This window comes from Gavialis gangeticus, unplaced genomic scaffold (genome assembly GCF_001723915.1).
Source record: "Gavialis gangeticus isolate Ggan-Ray unplaced genomic scaffold, GavGan_comp1, whole genome shotgun sequence".
Classification (NCBI taxonomy): domain Eukaryota; kingdom Metazoa; phylum Chordata; order Crocodylia; family Gavialidae; genus Gavialis; species Gavialis gangeticus.
In genome coordinates this window covers 120365528-120373786 of record NW_017729024.1, presented here as the reverse complement: position 1 = coordinate 120373786, position 8259 = coordinate 120365528, and the positions used below count along the sequence as shown (strand labels likewise).

Genomic DNA, 8259 nt, shown 5'->3' with positions numbered 1-8259 from the left:
CTCCGCCCATCCTTGTAGCCTATCTAGGTCTAACTGTAGCCTTATTTAAGCCTTAGGGCTCTTAATTGTGGCGTCCTGCCACCCCCATAGCCACGCCTGTGCCTTGCAGATGTCACTCAGTTACCGTTTTGGCTTCCTGTATAGGCTTCAGCCTTCTTAGCTTTGGCCTACAGGTTACTCTGGCTGTTGACTGGTAGCCTAGGCCCATTGGGCCTTTCCAGTTGTTTCCTCTTGTGGGCCCCTGGCTGCCCTTGTTGCCATCTCTGGGCTCAGGCCCTGACCTTCTTGGCCTTAGCCTGCCTGTCCCTTGCACCCCTGCCCCTGGCAGAGATCAACCTAGCATGCCCCTCAGACACCCCTGTGGCCTCCTGCCCTCCCCTTATAGCCACCTCCAGTCCTTCAGTATAAACTAGAACAGGTCCTCTCTGAGTCATCATATGACTGCCAGGCCATCTTCCCACTGGCTCCCTCTGCCCTGGGAGTACCTGCCATGGCCTACAGCTCCCTCGCCCCAGTCTGAGTTGGCATGAGCTCCTCTCTCTGCAGAGTTAAGGGCTACGCTGCCCCTCTGCCTCAGGAACTCAGGTTTATATTTCCTGGGCTCTTTCCCCTTCCAGCCAGGTGTTCTCTTGACCATCTACAGGTGTCACCATTCATCCCGATGGGCAGCTTACTGCACCTCGGCTACAGTTCCCTTCCCTCCTGCAGCTAACCCCTGTTCAACTACCTGGGACTCTTTCTATTGCAGTCTCTGTCTCAGAGGAACAGGAGCTCCATACTGTCTTTTACAACTTCCCTCAAAACAAAATAGAGACTTTATCATATCTGTCTAGTATAATATTTTCAATGGACACTTTGGTCTTTGTGGGCTTTTGGGGGAAAATGCATTGACAGAACTTTTATTCATTATGTGGAGAAGATGGTGGATTGATGGACTAGAAAGAAGCTGAGACATCATTTGAGTAGGTGTCCGAGTGGATTACTACCTACCAAAAGTGTAATATGTGTATCATGTCTAGAAACTATTGTTATTTGTTTGTGCTGAGTTTTTGTGCAGATAATAGGCTTTCAGTCTTGGGATAGATTCAGCAGTTACTGTATCATTATATTTATAGTTTCTGATTTGACAAAGACATCTTACAGACTATTGAAATGCATTTCCCTAAGCCTTAAAATGAGAGAAGAGACTGCTGATATTGACATAGGGTAGCCAGTTTTTCTGAGGCACCCATCTGTATATTGTACTTAGTGCTGGAAATTTAATTTCACTGAACTAGAAGTAACCTGCCCTGGTAGCATTCACAGTGGTATTAAAGTGCAGTAGCCATGGTTGTAACTCAGTAAATTATCTCGTGTGTATATCATTACAGCTTCTGTTATAAATGTCTGCTTTCACTTACAACTTTCACTGATAACTCCATTGGGGCTGAAATCTTCCATTCTTGTCTCTGCTAATTACTTGTAAGAAGCTACAAAGGATTAGATATAGGGTTAAGAATACTGTCAGCCACAGGGTAGGACCTCTACAAGAAATATAGGTACTTGGACGTCACTTGATATGTAGCCTGGGACGGCCCACACCTCTCTACATCACTGAATCAGGTCTCAGAACTGTCAAGCAACATTATTAGCTCAACCTTATTTTCTATAGGTTTAGATGCAAGGCAAGGGGAAGATGCAGTCTTCTACCATAAACAGCCTTTGTCAAGGATATTGTGAGCCATACAGTCAGGGGGTACCAGGCATTGTTACAGCCTTGTGTATGTGTCCATAGAAGGTAGAAGCTGGGTCATGTGGCTGCCTGTGGTAGCAGGGAACCAGACTCAAGACTTAGGAGGTCCCTTCAAGCCCTTGGTTCCTTACTGTCTGCAGCTCATTCACTCCCACTCTGTATGGATCCAGTCCTGGCAATGAGGTAGGGCTCTCAGAAATACTAATCCTAGTGCACATATTCTTGAAGGTGCAATTAGTCCACTCGCAATTGAAAGCTCAGCTCTTTGTAAGTGGAGAGGAGTTAGTCAGAGGAAACTGCTGTTGTATGTCTCCAGTTGCAATTGCCTACAGCAACAGCCGTTTGCTACTTCTGTTTAAAAAAACTGAATTCAGAGTCTTGTTGCTTGATTACAAAAAAGCTTCCTGTATCTCCTGCTCTGGAAAATCCTTCCCTTCCCACAAGCACCTTTTAGATGACAAGAAGAGTCAGAAATCCAATTTCCTGCCAAATACTGATTTCCACTTGGGTTCCAGCAGCAGTGGCTATTTTTTACTTAAAAAGCTATAAAACCACACAGCATTTGTAAATTAAAACTATGTGCCACTAGGGAAACTGCCTAGTTATTTATTACTACTGTATTTTTCAGCACCAAAGTATGTCAAACATTTTACAGAATAGGTAGAGACAGCGGCCTACCAGAAGACCATGCATTCTAATGGCACAGACTTCAAGCAAATTCATTTTAAGTTGCTGCATAATAATCCTGGCTGCACCCAAGATTGCCCTGCTCATTCATTCCCACTCTGTATGGATCCAATCCTGGCAATGAGGTAGAGCTCTCAGCATACATGCTCAAGGCAGCCAACCTATGGATGGCACTGGGCCTGTGTTAAAGCTGACATTGAGGGGTTTGCATTACCTTGTTCGTGAGAGTTGGTGCACATGGAGTAGAAGCAAGTGGACAGGACGTGCCTCATAGTGATGTTCCCAGGTATAGCATAGGTGCTGTCCTAAGAGGCAAGTGCCAAATGTCAAAACTGAAAGAGAGTGAAATTTTTTGGAGATGGCCAACGGATGTGATTTTTGTGTGTGAAGGTGGTAAGCAGTTTGAGGCAGGAATGCAGACTCTTCGTAGCTCAGGTGATTTCAGCATTTTACCTATTAGTGAGTCAACATGTACTGTATGGGAAATGGCTGATTTTGGCCCCCTGGGAGGCTGAGAACTAAAGTAGCTTTTAAAGTTTTTTTGTTTCCTTAACAGTCCTGCCAACATGGAAGAGATTGTGGTAAAGTTAAGTGCTAAGGACTGTCAAGACTTTGACTTGACAGCGTGCATTACGGTAGCATCAGGGACGGGGCAGCGCTGCTGTTGAATTCTTTAAGACCTGGTTCTTACCACATGTGGTTATGTTGGCATTAGCCTTCAGAGCCCAGAGGGGCTGTCAAAAAGCCACCTTGAAGAATGATGCAACCCTTCTTTGGGAGCTCTTCAGCAAGTTCAAGCCAAAGAGCAGCTAGAAAGTGAAAGGTAGTGCACTGACTCAGCACCTTCCTGCCATGTGGGTGCCACACCCCCACATCCCCCACATACCACACTCTCTACCTCCCACACACATCCAACACCACCCATACACCATATCCCCCACCTCCAAACCCCATCCATCCACATCCCACACACATCCATACCCTCCCCACACAAACACTCCAACCCCCACACCCCAGCCACACACCCTCCCACACACCAGACACAACTCTTTGCTCCCCTCAGAAGGACCCCCCCAACACACCATATACATATACCAACCCCCCCAGTACATACGTGCTCCGCAGGGATGCACAATTCCTACCTTGCCACTGTCTTCTCTCACAGGAGGGCAATCGTAGAAACGTTTTGCCTGCTTTTGGGGATGGACACATTTCCTTACTTCCTTCCCCAGTTGGTGCATCCTTCTAAATCAGGAGTAAATGGGGTCCCTAATCTCAAGGAGTTTTCCAAAGCTTGTGGGTTTTTACATGAATCCCTGTCCATGTTAGATTCCATTCCCATCAGAGGAGCATAGATGTGTATCTTCAGTACCTTCAGCCTCATTAGACCTAATGCTTCCCAGCTGCAGTGGTTGAAAGCTTCATCAACAGACAGCACTCCTGAGGACAGGCTTTTCCTGGTTTTCTCAGACATAAGAGAGGTCTCATCCATATGCAGGGCACTGGACTGGAATGCTAGAGGACAAGACTCTTTCCCAAGTTTTGTCACTGGCTTCCTCTGTAGTTTTAGACAAGTCCCTTCCCCTCCCATTGTAGGCCTTGCCTGTTCAGTTTGTAAGCTGTTCAGGACAGAGGCCATGCTGTGGGCTTGTCTTGCTACAGAGTTGGCTCATTATTCTTTAAATTTGTCTCTGACTTTGATTCTCTTCCACACCCAAAATCTCCAATTCAAGTTCCACAATACTCTAAGCTCAATGTAGTTGGGGACGTGAGTGAGTCAGAACTGTAAAACTACTGACTTGGAAGTTAGTTATTCCATGGCAGGGGTGGATCCAGGGGTGATGTGGTCGCTAGGGCTGTGCAAAGCTTTAGTTGCTGATTTGATTCAGCAGAGATTCAGCTCAATTCATCGGCCAAATCTTCAAATCTGCATCAAATTGGGAGACCCTTTAATCTCTCTGAATCGAATCAGAACCCTCCAAATCGATTTGGAGAGATTCAGAAAGATTCAATGATTCCGACATAGACACAGCTTTAAATGTTTTTTCTACATATCTCAAGGTACCAGGAGGCTCGTCAACGCTGTGATGCTGGAGCAGATGGAGCATCCCACAGGAGGGTTGCGGGGGTCCCCAGCACACTCGACAGCAGACCCAGAAATGGACCAGAAGCACTTCTGGTCCACTTACAGGTTGGCTGGGGAGTGCATGGGGGGGGCCCCCCTTGCACCCTCCAAGTTCAGCAACTGGTGCCTCCTGGATCTGGGGAGGCACCTGGGGTACCCCCATGGCTGAACACCGAGTTGGGGGGGAGCACGTGGGGCTGGACCCAGAAGTGGACCGAAATGACTTCCTGTCCACTTCTGGGTTCACTGCCGAGCACATGCTCTTGTGGGATGCTCCATCTGCCCCACCATCGCAGCGTTCATGACCTATGCCTGGTACCTTGAGGTATGTAGAAAAAACTCTTTACTCTTCTCCTTCGTGCTGGTTTGTACAGTGTGTGCTGCAGTGAAAGACTAATGTAAGGTTGGGCCATTAAGTACAATGTAATAGAAATCATAATCTTGCTGTCAGTGCTAAGTGATCTGATTACTTCCCTATTTATTTGAATGCGAGTTTGAATTAGTCTGAAACTTCCACCAAAATTTTTTTTGAAAGTCTACTTTAAAGTATTTAAAAGGTGCTGTAGAGAAGTTGATACTGTTGGGGTTCAGCCACATGGCATATAGTTATGTCATCAGCCAGATCCATGTAGCAAAATCAGTATTCAGAAAATATGTCCGTCTGTTGAATGTGTTTTTTTGGATCTAAGCATGTGTGTAGGGAACAAAGCAATGAAGTTTCTAAGTAAAGAAAAAGGTATTACACTCAGGAAAGAGAGACTATATTATATACTGCTCTGTACTGTCCAAAATAAGTATTCCAGTAGTTATCTAACATTTGTGCTAAAATTGAAACCCTTTTTTGCTGCTCCAGTTCTCCTTAAAGCAAATGCTAATAGGGGAATAATGTACCATATCATTCTATTTAGTGCCTTGTATACAAAAAGTGATGAGTTGAACCACCAAAAGGAGAAAGTCTGAGCTTACAGTGCTTGCAGACCAAGTGATTATTGAGTAAAGGTGACAAATGCCATTCTTGTATAAGTTCTCTCTTATTAAACTTAACTTTTTGAAAGTTTTCAGGTCAGATAACTGCTTTCTTGGTTAGATCAGCTAGATCATCCAAAACAACTATAACCATTAGTTATTTTAGAGGGGGCCAGCCTTTTGGCAGGAGTGCCACAAATTAGCCCCATGTGCCCCCCTCCACAGGAGCCACTCTGATTCCCTTCTTGTGCCCAATGTGCTGCTCTGCTTTTTGCTTCCTGCCTTGCACTCCCTTCCTAATCTCCTGCTCTGCTTTCTGCTTCCTGTCCTATTGGCTGGTGAGCCGCCTGCCCCATCACCCATGTGATCTCCTAGGTGCCACACAGAGGCTGCCCAATGGACTTGTGCCATAGGGTGGCTGCCCCTGAGTTAGTTCAACCATTAGTTGTTGATCCACTATTTGCTACAAGCAAGATGTATAAAAATGTAATTTGCTTGCGTTTGTTACTTATTTTTATAATAATGGTTTTTAAAATAATGTCAATCAAATGTAGATGGGAGTTCTGTCAGTTGTTTAAAAATGGTGTGCCACAAATGGCACAAGCTCCTTATGCTTTTAATCATCTAATCTGCATTGTATCTGTAATAGTTTAATTTCAAGTATTTGGCCTTTTCACCATCTCTTGTTACCTTTGTACTCTCTGTGCTGAATAAATGCACTTTAAAAAGTTACCAATAAACAAAACCACATGATTGGTCATCAGGGGTTGTGCAGAAGACAGTAATACTAAGGTCTGAAATGCTGATGAAAAGCTGAAGTCCAGGCTTTACTCACACCCCAGATCCCCAATGCTAGACAACTCGTGGGGTTCACTTTCCCCAATTGTTGGGCTGAAGGATGTCCACAGACCTGGAATGTATGTGCTGATCAGAGGGAATTTAGGAGAGCAACAAAGTTACATCTTGAAAAAACTTCAAATAGAGCCGAACACAGCCTGCCTCTGAGCCCATCTTCTACTGACTTAACTTTGTACAGACTATTCGTTGAAATTAGCTTTCAGTATAAGCTCTCTCTCCTGATGTTTGTTACCTTTTATGGAATTGGATCTTGCCTCTTGAAAAGTGGTTTCTTCTGCAGCCATACCTTCCTAGGACAGCCACGTTTCACTGTGTAACAATTAAATTGTTGATCAGTAGGGGGAGACCTGTGAGCACCAAAGATGAACTTCACAGTCCTGCTCCAGTTACTGAGAAAATTAACACTGAAATATGTCAGGCCTTGCAGAATCATCATGGCTTCTGTTAGAAACTGCCCAGTAGGATCTCCTGTTAAAGTTGTCTAATGCTCTCCATTTTTTGTGTGAAATATAATGTCCTGCTAAGTTCTGTACAAGTCTGACCCTGAAGAGCTTATGGTATGTGACAAGGTGCACAAGTTTGTGAAAGAAAGCAGCCAGTCACATACAAACTATGTTTTTGTATGTTTACTACCAGGATGGAGATGGGATTGAAGATAGAGCCAAGAATTATGGGTACTAAGTGAGTAATGACTGGCTCTTGCAGCACTCGTAACACCCTGTGATATAGGCCAACCATACCCGTATCTCACAGCAGAAGGCCCCACAGGCCTTTCTGAGCTGCAGCTCTAGAAGCCTTACGTGGTTCCTCCTTTACCGTGGGAAAGTACCTAGTGAAAGTTTGCCATAACAAACAGGTAACAAAAACGGAAGGGGCTGAAGAAAGCGGAAAAGACGTTAATGCGTATATTCATTATGATCAGATTAATTCTCAGTCAAAAATAATGTGAGGGCCTAGGACCTGTTGAAATCTATCTTTACTGTTAAGATAAAGAGGTGAGCTGTCATCCAAAAACAAAGCTGAAACTCTTGCAACACATTTCATTTTTGAAAGCATGTGAACATGTTCACATGTGCAAGGGAGGGGAACGTGTATACCAAATGTGTCTGAATCTGAGCAAAACAGGAAGGCAGGAGGTGCTTTGGGAATTGATCCCCAATTCCAGCAATCTTGCCTTCTGCCATGCTATATGTGCATAGGAGGGCTCACGATTTTCAAACTGGGGGATCAGATCTCCATTGCGTCCTACTGGGATTATGATTCTGGCCTCCCCTTGCACCTAACACACTGAAAGCCAGATGCCCGATGATCAGCTGATTGGCCAGAGAGGGACTGCACCAGGGCTCCAACCAGCCATGGTACATTCCCTGGAGCCAGCCAATAATCAGCTGATTGCAGAAAGCACTCTAAAATCTGTAACTGAACAGATGTTCACAGCTTTAAAAATGGCAGATCACACTTTAGAGTCCTTTATCAAAGGTGTGTGCCAGATCCCATCAATGGTTAACTTAGAGCACAAGTACAATTGCCATCATCCCAGGAGGTATTGACAGCCTTTGATCCCTACCCTGCCTCCTCCCTCTGGCCAGCTGAGTAAAGCACAACAGAGGGCTTCTGCTGGGGGCTTTTTGAATGTCTGCACTTAGCCTTAGAGACTAACTTGTTCAGAGAGGCATGTACCTCAAGTGGAAGCTTACTTTGTACATGCAGAGAGCAGAGGTACTAAATAGAAAGGAATAAAATTATTTAAATACAGGGGATAGTGCATGGAGAAGAAAAGGATAGGGGGTGCCACCTGCCAAGGGAGGGCGGGTGGGTTGAAGCAATCAGAAGGGAGGGATGTCATGGGGCGGGCCCTACGAGCAGCCGTGATCCCGCTAGCGCCCCCTGC

General features: G+C 45.2%; 1 protein-coding gene across 1 annotated transcript in view; it reads left to right on the top strand.

The window, feature by feature from the left end:
* The window catches only part of RCL1 (RNA terminal phosphate cyclase like 1), a 79736-nt gene that overhangs the window by 50013 nt on the left and 21464 nt on the right, over window positions 1-8259 (top strand). The window lies entirely within an intron of this gene.